This window comes from Anabrus simplex, chromosome 3, assembly GCF_040414725.1.
Source record: "Anabrus simplex isolate iqAnaSimp1 chromosome 3, ASM4041472v1, whole genome shotgun sequence".
Taxonomy (NCBI): Eukaryota; Metazoa; Arthropoda; class Insecta; order Orthoptera; family Tettigoniidae; genus Anabrus; species Anabrus simplex.
The window spans coordinates 448613789-448628275 of NC_090267.1; the positions used below are offsets into that span (position 1 = coordinate 448613789).

At 43.4% G+C, this 14487-nt stretch overlaps 1 protein-coding gene across 1 annotated transcript in view; it reads left to right on the forward strand.

Moving 5' to 3' along the window:
* Positions 1-14487, forward strand: part of LOC136866497 (dipeptidase 1-like) — an 852481-nt gene that overhangs the window by 391099 nt on the left and 446895 nt on the right. The gene's annotated exons all lie outside the window — the stretch shown is intronic.

Here is a 14487-nt window from a genome sequence, read left to right on the forward strand (position 1 = left end):
ACAGGTTTCACCTGCGACAAGTGAACCCTAAATATCCTCTCGGTGGCTGGATTGCTTAAGAACAACGTAACCGGCGTAAGGAAATCGAGAATGACGCACGGCCCATGGAATCTGGGGGCAAGCTTGCCCGCGGGAACAAAATTCTTGACCATTACTTGGTCACCTACCTTCAAAGGGGTGGGTCTTCGTCCATGATCATACCTTTCCCTAACCTTTTCATGAGACACTTTAAGATTGGCTTTAGCCTTCTTCCAAAGATCTTTAATGTTGTCCGGATCTATTGTCTCGGGTAGAATGTCACTCAGAGACCAGAGGTTAGAGAGCGGCGTGTTGGGAACAAACTTGAACATCAAAGAGGCTGGAGTAAATTTATGTGATTCATGAACCGCCGAATTCAAAGCAAAAGCTAACCAATGCAGGGACGTGTCCCACCTGGAATGATCTTCATGATGATAGGCAATAAGCGCGGACCTGAGATTACGGTTAACCCGTTCAGCCAGAGATGGTTGAGGGTAATAAGCAGAAGTAGTTACATGAGAGATGGACAAGTCAAAACAGAATTTACGAAAAAGATTTGTTGTGAACGCCTTAGCATTATCGGACACAATATATTGGCACGGACCAAAAGAAGCAAAAATAGAATTTAGGCAAGTAATGGTGGACTGAGCGGTAGCCAGCTTAGTCGGAAATAACCAGGAAAATCTTGTAAAACCATCTACGCATACAAAAATGAACTTGTTGGCATTTCCCTTTGACTGGGGGAAGGGTCCTACATAATCAATATACAGGCGTTCCATGGGGCGCGACGCTTGATGCGAAGACAAAAGGCCTACCTTGGTGGACATGGTTGGTTTACTAAGCAAACAAGATTTACAAGCTTTTACTAGTTCACGGATTTCACCGTCCATACCTTTCCAGATGAACCTTTCACGAATCTTTTCACGAGTTTTAAAGATTCCAAGATGCCCCCCTAATGGGGTATCATGATAGTATTTGAAGATCATAGGCACAAGAACAGCTGGAACGACAACCTTCATCATCTTATCATGCCTCGATGGGCAACATAAAACACCATTCCTCAGAACATAAGGGACAACATGTTCCCCAGAAGAAAGGGTTTCCATTATCGGAGCCAGCGTCGGATCTTCACGTTGGTATTTCTCGATATCCCTAAAGAGCATGGGAGCATCTGTTAAGATGGCATTAACATCAGATAGTATGGACTCGGAAGGTGATGAACTGTCGACCGGTTCATGGGTCTCGACGTCGTTGGAAAACATACGGCTGAGTCCATCAGCAACAACATTTTCGGTACCTCTGATATGCCTGACATCGAATTGGAAGGCAGAAATACGGATGGCCCAACGGGCTATACGGCCAGTACGACGCGGCCTACATAAGACCCAGCTTAAGGCTTGATTATCTGTCTCCAGGTCGAATTTGACATGTTCAAGATAGAGACGGAACTTTTCTAAGGCAAATAAGACTGCCAAACCTTCGAGCTCATGGATAGAATACTTGGCTTCTTGAGCCGACAAGGTCCTAGATGCATAGGCGATGGGTCGCCTCCCTAGTTCAGTCTCTTGAAGAAGGACTGCAGCTACTGCTGACGACGACGCGTCGGTTTGGACAATGAATTTCTTTGAGAAATCAGGCATAGCAAGTACAGGGGCATTACAGAGAGCTAATTTAAGATCTTCAAAAGCGGCTTGTTGAGAAGGTCCCCACTCGAATTTGATGCCTTTCCTACGAAGAAGGTTTAAGGGCGCCGCTCTATTAGCGAAGTTAGGAATAAACTTCCTGAAGAAATTCACCATACCATTGAACCTGGCGATACCTTTAATGTCCTTGGGAGGTTTAAAATCACGGATGGCCTGTGTTCTAGAATGATCGACTGCTACACCATCAGGTGACACAATATGCCCTAGGAATGACATAGAGGGCTTAGCAAAGGCAACCTTGGACAACTTGACAGTTAACCCAGCCTTACGAAGGCGATCGAGAACTTCTCGCAGATGATCTAGATGTTCTTCAAAAGTCTCTGAAAATACGACGACATCATCCAAGTAGTGATATAAGTACTCAAATTTGATGTCGGAGAAGACCCTATCTAGTAGCCTAGTGAGTACAGCTGCTCCCGTGGGGAGCCCGAAAGGCACGCGGTTGTATTCGTATAAGTTCCAGTCCGTGGCAAACGCTGTAAGATGTTTAGACTCTTCGGCAAGGGGAATTTGATTATGGGCCTGATTCAAGTCCAAGATAGTAAAGAACTTGGCCTTACGAAACCATGAAAAACAAGAATGAAGGTCAGGAAGGGGCACGGATTGCAACACCACCTTCCGATTGAGAGCCCTATAATCAATGACAGGCCTGAAGCCCCCCTGGGGTTTCGGGACTAGAAAAATAGGCGACGAATACGCCGACTTAGAGGGCCTAATAATACCATCCTTCAACATCTGATCGATGATTTCTTTCAGAGCCTTCATTTTAGGTGGAGATAGCCTATAAGGTGGAAAACGGACAGGAATCGAATCCGTGACCTCAATTTTGTATTCAATAATGTCAGTAACACCAAGAGTATCAGAGAACACCTCTGGAAACGACTGACACAACTTACGAATACTATCAGCCTGCTCCTCAGGTAGATGTCTAAGGTCTAACAGCATCTCATCCTGGGTAGGCGAAATAGATGAACATGATACAGAATTACACTTTAACAAGGGAATTTTACAATTGGACGCAAATTTGAATGTGCACGACCTGCTCTGGAGATCGAGCACAAGACCAGTGTAGGAAATGAAGTCAGCTGACAATATAATGGGGCAAGACAAGTGCTTGGCCACAAACAATTTAATTTTCCATGTAAATTTAAAAATACGAATTTTGACATGTAAAGAACCTAGAATTTCTAATGGAGATGAATTAGCCGAAACATATCGAACAGGAGATGAGACATAGTCAGGTAGTTTACAAACAGATTTCAATTTAGAATACCATTCAGCCGAAATAATCGAACAAACACTGCCTGAATCTAAGAGAGCTGTTACAGGTTCATTATTTAACTCAATCTTAAGAAAAGGAACAGGCGCGGGGGAACCCGCCGCAATCCTAAGACACTCTTTAGGGCATTCAAAAGACGAATTTGAAGACTGATCGTTCCCTGAATTTACAACCTGTTTACCCGGGGCTGAGTCTCGGGAAGATGGATTAGTTGACTCAGCCGAAGCCACTAGTCACTTTTGATTCTTGTTGGAAGTTGCACCAGAAGTTGAGCAGGAGGGGGTGCTATTTGAATTTGGGCAATTTTTGGCGATATGTGAGAAAGCCCCACATTTAAAACAGCCTTGTGATGAACCAGCCCCATTCCTTGTCCCACTCGACTTGATCAGTGGACACTTATTGCGAAGATGGTCAGGCGACCCGCAAGCATAACATTTACGGGGATTGACTGGTCGGCGAGGTGGAGGCCGAGGATTACTAAAAGAAGGAGGGGGTTCTTTCGCGACACGCAAAGAATCGGCGTATCTAACTCCTTCCGCTGAGACGGCCAATGCTTCAAGTTCAGAGAAAGTTTGCGGGCACGCCGCGAAACACAAATATGACCTATAGGATGGTGAGATACCTTCCACAATGGCTTGTACAATCTGATCCTCAGGGAAGTGAAGAGCAAACACCCTAGTATAAAACTTAATGTCCTGTATGAAATCAGCCAAGTTTTCATCCAAGCGCTGTACACGATAATAGTACTTCTGAATCAGAGATGACCTCGCGCGAGCAGGAATGAAATTTGCAAGCAAGTGTGCGTGAAAATCTTCAATAGATGACTGTTCAGCTATGGCTCTTACTATTTTGTCGGAGAGAATACCAATTGCATAAGGATAGATGATTTGCAAAATTTGACATGGGGAAAGAGAAAACACAAGGGCATGATCCTGAAATTCAACTAGAAATCTTAAAAATGAAATTACTTCACTGGTGGTATTAACGGAAAACTTAGATATACCTCTGAGCAACATTGCCAATGGATGAGGCAAGCTGCTGAACCCGGGTGACATAGTAGGTAAAGGTCTCAGTGGCAAGGAAGTTAATTCAGAACGTATATTATTCAATGAGTTACGGCGTTCCGACTCGTTGTCCAATGGGGCAGAGATAGTTTGAGCAGCAACGGTTATCCTATTGACTTCTCCCTTAGGAGGCTCTTCCTCGCTACCTACATTCATCGTGACGGGTTGATCAGTTTTGGGAGGAACCTCCCCAGTTAACAATTGAGTGACCTTGCTAGATAATTCAGAAATATTTTCAAGCAGCGTACTAGCTTCCTTCCTCTGAACGTCATTCAACTTTAGAGACAACAGATCGTTAACTCTATTTGAAAAATGAAACAGCCTGGCTTGCACACGTTTGATTTGATTAGGAGAAGGATCATTTTCATCAAAAAAACTAACTACAGATGCTAGCCCAGTAATATTCTCGACGATCGTGGAAAGAGAGTCGTCAATTTCTTTCTCTCCCAAAGCGGGGATGGAAATGGGCAAGTCAAGGGACTCTCTAAGCTTGTTGGAGTCTATCGCAACCGTGCCTCCAGATTGCACATTTCTGATAGTTAACTCATAGATCAACTCCTCCTTGCGCAAATAGTTAAGATGGAGAACATCGCGAGGGCCGGGCATGATGACAGAACAATTTTGAAAAAGAAAAAATCAAAAAAATTCCAGCAACTGAGAAAATAGTTAAAGTTGTAATCAAAGCAATGTTTAGCCGTCAAAAGGGGCTAAAATGAGACCCATTCAACCACGCTCTGCTACCACTTGTTACGGAGTTTTCCGTGGTAGTTAGAGGTGAAAGAAGGTGCGGGGTGGTGAATAGGTCTCAGGTTACGAAATTAAAGTGAATTTAAAATTTAACAAGGTTATATTTTCTTTTCAAAATCAAGAAATAACAAATATGGCAGGTACAGAGTAGCAAGGCAACAAAAGTACAATTACAGTTTTCACAGGATTTGGGCTTCGAGCCCCGCGATCACAATCCTTGAGCAATCAGCTCAGTTTTACCCCAAACACAAGTGTCAACAGAGAGGGGAGAACCCCATTCATACCTAGGAGCACTTGCTCCAAAATACACAGTAAGGCCTCCTTGAGGCGCGCAGAAAACAAAATTTTCGGGAAAAGAGCAACTTGCTCTCAAAATTCAGGCCTGTCAAAGGCCACACCTAATTCTACTTTCAAGCTGTCCTCTCAGGACATATACACAGGGATAAAATACCCAACCTACTGAGGTCTGTTAAATGACAAGAAGGTTAATTACATGACCTCTAAATCAACTATTTGAGAGGAGGCGATTTGCACTCCTAATGTATTTGTTTCAAAACCTAATTTGGCTCTAGGCCACTGATGCAAGGGCTAATCCCATACTAAAGAGGTGACTTTAGAAATTGACAAATTTACATAATGTTAAGGAAGAATAGGTTGAGAAAACAAGTTCACCTCAAAACAATATGAGTGGGAGCTCGAGAGGGTTAAGCACTCTCTATCCCAATATGTAGTTTAAAAGATAGAATAGATACAAGTTCCTTTACATTTAAGGAAGATTACATAATGGAAAAACTTCGGACCCGCCCCGAGAGTTAAACTGCTGAGCAAGCAAGAAAAGAAGTAATTAATTGGCCATTACCTGGTTGTTGACTGCCGCCGAAGAAAGAGGCGCTTCCCGCCCCCTGCTATGTACTTTACACACGAAAATATGGAACAGAAGTGGCCCGGAGACCCTAAAATCAGCAGTTTATATACTCTAGCGGAAAGTTCAAGGCGTTAGGGGAATGAGAACACCCTCCCACAAACTCTTTATTGGGTAGGATACAGCAACATATTCAAGTTGGGGGAAGATACATCCGATTGGTCAGAAATTAATAAAAGAAATTCGGGATTGGCTAAATACAAAACAAGGGGAAAGAGAGGGGTATACAGCCAACTTAAACAATAACAGAAAGAAATTTAACAAGAAACAAACTTTTGAAATAAAAATTTCTCCAAAAATATAGTTCTTTCACGTCGCACTAGGGTGCACCATTGTAGTTTTTCAGTAGTGTCCTCTAGAAGAGAAAGTTCACACTTCTTACTACAAGCAAAACAAAATACGTCGAAAATGACACAGTTCAAAAACGCCAAAATTTCCAGGTAGTGACATCTTCTGATAAAGTAGAAAATTAATACCGTAGATAAAGTTCAGACTTCCTCCAGCAGAGGGGTTTCAAGTGGCGCACATTTTTAAACTAGCGGCGTGGAGGTGTACCGCCCGGTTCAATTATTATTATCATTATTATTATTATTATTATTATTATTATTATTATTATTATTATTATTATTATTATTATTATTATTATAGATTTTCAATGTCTGGTTCTTTGGCTGAATGCCCAGCATAGTGGTCTTGAGTTCCAAGGGTCTCATGTTCGATTCGTGTTTGGTTCACGGGTTGGATGATTGTGTCCGACTCAATGCACATCTTCATTTACATACAACGCATCACACCACAAACCACCACAGAAACACGCAACAGTGAATACAGTATATCCCTCCACATTGGTTTGGCATCCTGAAAGACATCCGTCCATAAAAAAGGGCTAAATCCATTCAAAATGTGCAGACCTCACATTACTGGGAAAAGGCCGGTAAGACTTACAGAAGATATAGGTCGTCAATGATGACGATAATCATAAAATCTGATAACCATCAGAGGTTACCTCATTAATATCACATGTGTAACGCAAGAAGAGTAGAAGAATTAATTTGATTTGCGAATAGTTTAACTGATATGATGAAATTTTAATTAGTATGCACACATATCAGCTCGTATCATAGTTAAATACATTACATACTATTTTGTCTTCGCTACGTCATCATACCACTGCGACCAGAATCTGTCACTGTCATCAGCTCATCAGTGTGTACAAACTAGCAATTAAAATGGCTAATTGAAATCACTCACATATACAAGTTCAGGGGGACAGTAATTATTCATCGCTAGAATTTACATACAGTTGTATCAGAACTATACCGACAAATCAAATAAGGGATTTTCTTCGTGTTATGTTAATGATGATGATGATGATGATGATGATGGTTGTTGTTGTTTAAAGTGGCCTAACATCTAGATCATCGGTCCCTAATGGTACGAATTGAGATGAAATTTAATGCCAATTAAAAATTCCAAAATTCATCCACTGACCAAAATTAAAAACTTGATGATCAGGAATGAATGGATGAATATGAATTTAAAATAATCAGTGGATCCAACTCACAATGTTAAAAGTTAAAAATAATTCCAAAACTAATCTACTGAGTAGAATTCAAAATTACGACGATGAACAATGATTATGAACTTAAAGCAATCAGTGGATACGATCCGGAATGCCCTACCTTGTCAGAAACTAACTTAAAACAATGGTATATAATGACCTAGGGGCTGCTTTCAACGCACAATCCTGACTCGATGTTGTCTAAAGGAGTCCAAAATCCAGGTGATAACGGTACTCATCGCTGGTAAAGTAGAACCACGGTCTTTCTCATGTTGCGGTACTAATCACAGGTAACGTAGACTCACGGTATTCCAAACATTATGGTACTACTCACAAGTAATGTATAACGCACAGGTAACGCAGACCTATGGTTTTTCTCACATAATGACACCACTCATAGGCAACGCAAACCCATAGGTTTCTTCACGTAATAGTACTAATCCCATAGTATTCCTCACATAATGGGTACTAACCAAAGGCAACGCAGACCCATGGTGTCGCTCATATAGTGGTACTAATCACAGGCAACGCCCAGACCCGTGGTGTTCCTCGAAACGCAGACCCATGATGTCCAAAAGCAGATGCTGGAACACCCCAGTGAGGTTAGCCTCCTTTTATCTCCTTGGGGTGTTCCAGCCGAACCTGGACAGAGGGGAGCCTCCGTCATAGTGGTGGATTCTATACACGGGTACTGATCTAATGTGATACGCCCATGGTATTTCTCACATAGCGGTACTAATCACAAAAAAGGTCGACTCATGATGTTCCTCACGTGATGGTAATAATCACAGTTAATCTCCTGGCTCAAAATTCAGCATTTCTTGGTCACCCCTTTTAGTCGCCCCTTACGAGAGGCAGGGGATACAGTGGGTGTATTCTTCGTCTGCGTCCTCCACCCACAGGGGGTCGGGTAATGGTGCAACGATTATGAGGTCCGATTGACGGAGAATATTTTTTTCTTTTCGAGAAAGTGTGATTACTTTGTTGCTTTCGGACGCGCGATTCAAATTGATGAACTTGCAGTATTTCCTATGCAGGAGGGAGTCTAGAATCACCCTATAACCAATGGATACAAGACAAGTTTCTTTATCGTTGCTGACGCCGTTATGTACACTGACTGACAGAGCAAATGCAACACCAAGAAGGAGTGGTCAGAACTTTATGCCTATTGCAGAGTAGACTGACGTCACTGAGGTATGCTCATGATGTGAAATGCGCCGCTGTGCTGTGCACGTAGCGAACGATAAATGGGACACGGCGTTGGCGAATGGCCCACTTCGTACCGTGATTTCTCAGCCGACAGTCATTGTAGAACGTGTTGTCGTGTGCCACAGGACACGTGTATAGCTAAGAATGCCAGGCCGCCGTCAACGGAGGCATTTCCAGCAGACAGACGACTTTACGAGGGGTATGGTGATCGGGCTGAGAAGGGCAGGTTGGTCGCTTCGTCAAATCGCAGCCGTACCCATAGGGATGTGTCCACGGTGCAGCGCCTGTGGCGAAGATGGTTGGCGCAGGGACATGTGGCACGTGCGAGGGGTCCAGGCGCAGCCCGAGTGACGTCAGCATGCGAGGATCGGCGCATCCGCCGCCAAGCGGTGGCAGCCCCGCACGCCACGTCAACCGCCATTCTTCAGCATGTGCAAGACACCCTGGCTGTTCCAATATCGACCAGAACAACTTCCCGTCGATTGGTTGAAGGAGGCCTGCACTCCCGGCGTCCGCTCAGAAGACTACCATTGACTCCACAGCATAGACGTGCACGCCTGGCATGGTGCCGGGCTAGAGCGACTTGGATGAGGGAATGGCGGAACGTCGTGTTCTCCGATGAGTCACGCTTCTGTTCTGTCAGTGATAGTCACCGCAGACGAGTGTGGCGTCGGCGTGGAGAAAGGTCAAATCCGGCAATAACTGTGGAGCGCCCTACCGCTAGACAACGCGGCATCATGGTTTGGGGCGCTATTGCGTATGATTCCACGTCACCTCTAGTGCGTATTCAAGGCACGTTAAATGCCCACCGCTACGTGCAGCATGTGCTGCGGCCGGTGGCACTCCCGTACCTTCAGGGGCTGCCCAATGCTCTGTTTCAGCAGGATAATGCCCGCCCACACACTGCTCGCATCTCCCAACAGGCTCTACGAGGTGTACAGATGCTTCCGTGGCCAGCGTACTCTCCGGATCTCTCACCAATCGAACACGTGTGGGATCTCATTGGACGCCGTTTGCAAACTCTGCCCCAGCCTCGTACGGACGACCAACTGTGGCAAATGGTTGACAGAGAATGGAGAACCATCCCTCAGGACACCATCCGCACTCTTATTGACTCTGTACCTCGACGTGTTTCTGCGTGCATCGCCGCTCGCGGTGGTCCTACATCCTACTGAGTCGATGCCGTGCGCATTGTGTAACCTGCATATCGGTTTGAAATAAACATAAATTATTCGTCCGTGCCGTCTCTGTTTTTTCCACAACTTTCATCCCTTTCGAACCACTCCTTCTTGGTGTTGCATTTGCTCTGTCAGTCAGTGTATATAACATACCATCGTTCCAGTTGGTCTGTGTCATTTTCAACCAATATGCTTAAGATTAGAAATATATCGCGTTTTATTATTATTTTCCCTGTTCTAAAACTTGTATGTATGTTGGGTATTCAGTCCGAAGGGTGGTTTGATCCTCTACAGCTCCACCAACAACTGTAATAGATAGCCTAGGTGTCACTGAAGAGGCATACTAGGGAAATGAGGAGTGGGTTAGTTTCCCGTTGCTTTCCTCACTGTACCAGAAGCTGCTATTACATATCAGTCTGCCAAGCCCACTGAATTGTATGCACCTACCGACTCTATGAGCGATACTTTTACGCCATTCATAACAGGGACTGGCTGCATAAGGAACGGTATTACTACAATCGCTCATACCTCGGCCACTTTCACACTGTCAAAGCCAAGGTTGAAATTGAGGCAGATCAATGAAAGTAACAAATTTATTCCAGCCCACACGAGAAGACATAGTGCACAGTAAACACTACATCCTGCCAGCAAAGGAATGTTCTAAAACTTAGTGAGGATTAATGCAATAATGATTTTGATTGAATTACGTATATTCATCTATGGCAGAAAGGATTACAACAAAATACATAAATTAAATAAATCAAACACAAAAAAATCATTAGTAAAAGTATTGAAATGCTTCTCTAATTACGACCGACGCTATCCTAACATTTGCGAAAATCTTGGACACATGTTTCGTTTTTACCCATGTTTTACAACGGAACATTATACTGTTCTTCGTGCTGCATTTGGCACTGCACCGTGCTGATGACTGCTGTCGTTACTGAGTTGAACTCTGCTGTGGTACAGCCGGTAGAACATGTGGCTGATGTTTCTTTACATGAACTTCATTTCTAGGTGATTGCTTCGTAAAAAAAATGAGTGAAATAACATTCATCACAAGAGAATACAGAAAAGTTAGCTTATAATCCCCGCTGTCCATATTTCTGTTGTACAAGCATGATGGTAGACAAAATATACCACCAACTTTCCCCAAGCGAGACACATAAACATTCTAAAGTAAACTAAAGTAATTATCACTTACGTACATATTACATACCACCATGCTTCAAAGAGATCTACTCAGTACCTATTGCTGTTTCAGGCGATGTTTACTTTATGTGCAGGTCGCGATTACAACAATTAGACTCCAACTCTAGAAGGTAAACGAGAAATAGAATGGCTGGGTGGATAACTCAGACAGTGGAACACTGATCTTCTGATTTCAAGTTGGCAGGTTCGATTCCGGCTCAGTCCAGCGGTATTTGAAGTTGCTCAGATATGCAAGCCTCGTGCTGGTAGAACGTCGCGTAAAAGAACTCCTGCGGGACAAAATTCCAACACGTTGGCGTATCCGAAAACCATAAATGATATGACCAAAGAACAGGAATCACAGACAAGGCTATTTGCGGATGATGATATAGTGGAAAGAGGCTACAGGATTGTGAGGGACTACAAAAAAAATGCCTCGATAGTGTTGTGTGATGGACAGCAGACAATGGTGTTATGGTAAACGGTAAAGTAGTAAGTCTCACCAAGAGGAAAGTCCTCTCATTTTCAATTACTTTATTTTGGGGGTGATAGTACCCCATGGGGATCACCGTGAGCACCTAGGTCGGGCAGGGCCTCTCAAACGCCCAAAATCTCACGCGTGCAAGTCGAAGCGCAGAGGTTCTGTGCACCGTGCATCGTCCCGACTCGGTTCGGTTCGGACCAGTATTTTATCTCGGGGTGACTCGGCTAAGCTCAGTTCAACTCTGCTCGGATGGTGGAGCGCTGCAGAGGAAGATAGGAAAGGGGAGACAAGTGGGGCGAGGGAGACAGGCGTAGGGAAAGAGAGAGACAATGCTATTGCTCAAAATCAGGAATGGAGGTCCCCACTCTGGTCAACCTAGCGAAGTCCTCTTTTGCACCTTGCGCCGCGCAGTGCACCGGTGCATGCACTCTGAGAGGCCCTAACCTAGGTGTGAATATAAGGAATGATCTTCAATGGGGTAATCAAATTAACGAGATTGTAAATAAAGGATACAGATCTCTTCAAATGGTTATGAGAGTATATAACACTGTAGTAAGAATACGAGAGGGCGTATAAGTCTCTGGCAAGACTCCAATCCAAGACGGATCGAAACCAGGATTACTTGATACGAGAACTAAAAAAGATCTAAAGTAAAGCAACACGATTTGTTGCAAAAGAGTAGTGTTACGAAAATGTTGTGAAATTCGGACCGGGAAGACTAGGGAGTAAGGAGACGAGCTACTCGACTAGGCAGTCTGTTCCGATCATTCAGTGTACAGATGGCAGGGAGCGATATCAGTATACAAACAAGCTTGAGTGGGGCCTTCAAAAGTAGAAAAGTGGTCGTGGCCTTAATTAACAAAATAATAATGTTATTTTGCTGTACGTCCCACTAACTACTTTTACTGTTTTCAGAGACTCCGAGGTGCCGAAATGCTGTCCCGCAAGAGTTATTTTACGTGCTTGTAAATCTCCCGCACGAGGCTGTCGTACTTGAGCATCTTCAAATACCACCGGACTAAGCCAGTATCGAACCTGCCAAGTTGGGGTGGAAGGCCAGCACCTCAACCGTCTGAGCCATTCAGGCTTTAATTAAGGTACAGCCCTAGCATTTGCTTGGTGTTAAAATGAGAAGTCACGGAAAAATCATCTTCAGGGCTGCCGACATTGGAGTTCGAACCCAGAATCTCCTGAATGCAAGATCACAGCTGCGCACCTCTAAACCCACGAGCTAGAATTCAAGAGGACAAATTGGGGAATATATTCATTTATAGGACGAGGCGTAATGCATTGGAATAATTTATCAAAGGAAATGTTCCATAAGTTTCCAAGTTCTTTCAAAACATTCAAAAACAAAAGCTAGGGAGTCAAATGTTTTTGGCTTTACGTCCTAATAACAACATTTTTACGGTTTATAGAGAAGCCGAGATGGCGGAATTTAGTCCCGCAGGAGTTCTTTAACGTGCCAGTAAATCTACCGACGCGAGGCTGTCGTATTTGAGCACCTCCAAATACCACCGGACTGAGCCACTCAGCTCGCCAAAGAGGAAACAAGCGATAAGGAATCTGCCATCTTGGCGACGGCCCTAAATGACCACTGATTCATTCATTCATCCATTCATTCATTCATTCATTCATTCATTCATTGATGAAAATCCATTAGTGGGACGGAAGCTATTAATTTTTTTATTTTATTTTTTTTGCAACGGGCTTTACGTCGCACCGACACAGATAGGTCTTACGGCGACGATGGGATAGGAAGGGCCTAGGAGTTGGAAGGAAGCGGCCGTGGCCTTAATTAAGGTACAGCCCCAGCATTTGCCTGGTGTGAAAATGGGAAACCACGGAAAACCATCTTCAGGGCTGCCGACAGTGGGATTCGAACCCACGATCTCCCGGATGCAAGCTCACAGCCGCACGCCTCTACGCGCTCGGCCAACTAGCCCGGTATTATTATTATTATTATTATTATTATTATTATTATTATTATTATTATTATTATTATTATTCAACCTGGAATTTTCGGTCGCAGCGTGGAACATCCGACAGCACTTAGACATTAATTTTACCAAAAAACGTGACACGGGAAACCAAAACATGAATAACCACGGCAGTCCACGAAGACAGTGTGTGATAGTGTGATACAAAAAAGCATACAAACAAAAACATTTTTTTCAAACTGACAAGGAGGCGAAAATCGAACTAGAAACAAACAAACAAAAACAAACAAACAAACAAACAAACAAACAAACAAAACAACAAACAAACAAACAAAACAACAAACAAACAAAAAACAAACAAACAAGAAGCCAACGAAAACAATGTACATGTTACATGAAAATTAAAGGTAACGTAACTGTAACGTAACCGTTCGCTTCTCGGACAGTCCTTAGTAGCGTGGAGTTGACCGCAGATAACACACTTGGAGTGACAGTGGCATCCACCAGAGACATGTCCAAATGCTCTGAATGCTCTGAACGTCGCTGAACAATTGTTTCTTGTATAAAGAACATTCACTGATCGTTTATTGCTTGGTAGAGATGCGGTTGGAGAAGAAGCTGGATGCAGTTGTAGCTCGAACGCACAGTACAGAGCAATAAACAAGCCTAAGTGTAATGTGGCAGCGAGCGAGCATCAGATCCTTGTGTGGGCTGCCACGTAGTACACTATATAACCACACAGGTGCGCTCAATGCACCGTAAATTTTGCTAGCTCCCCCAGAGTCTCCAAGCAACACAGCAATGACCCGTTCCTCCCGTTCGCTTATTGCTCAAGGACTTTATGAATTAGAAAATAGTCGGTCGTTTTGCATTGTGCTGACGAAATTCTCTCCACAGTTACGTTACCTTTAATTTTCATGTAACATGTACATTGTTTTCGTTGGCTTCTCTGTTTGTGTTCTTGTTTGTTTGTTTGTTTGTTTGTTTGTTTGTTTGTTTGTTTGTTTGTTTGTTTGTTTGTTTGTTTGTTTGTTTGTTTGTTTGTTTATAGTTCGATTTTCGCCTCCTTGTCAGTTTGAAAAAAATGTTTTTGTTTGTATGTTTTTTTGTACCACACTATTCGTTTGTTCGTTAGCTTATTCGTTTAATTGCTTGCTAGTTTGTTAGTTTGTCCTGTTTTCTTCCTTTGTT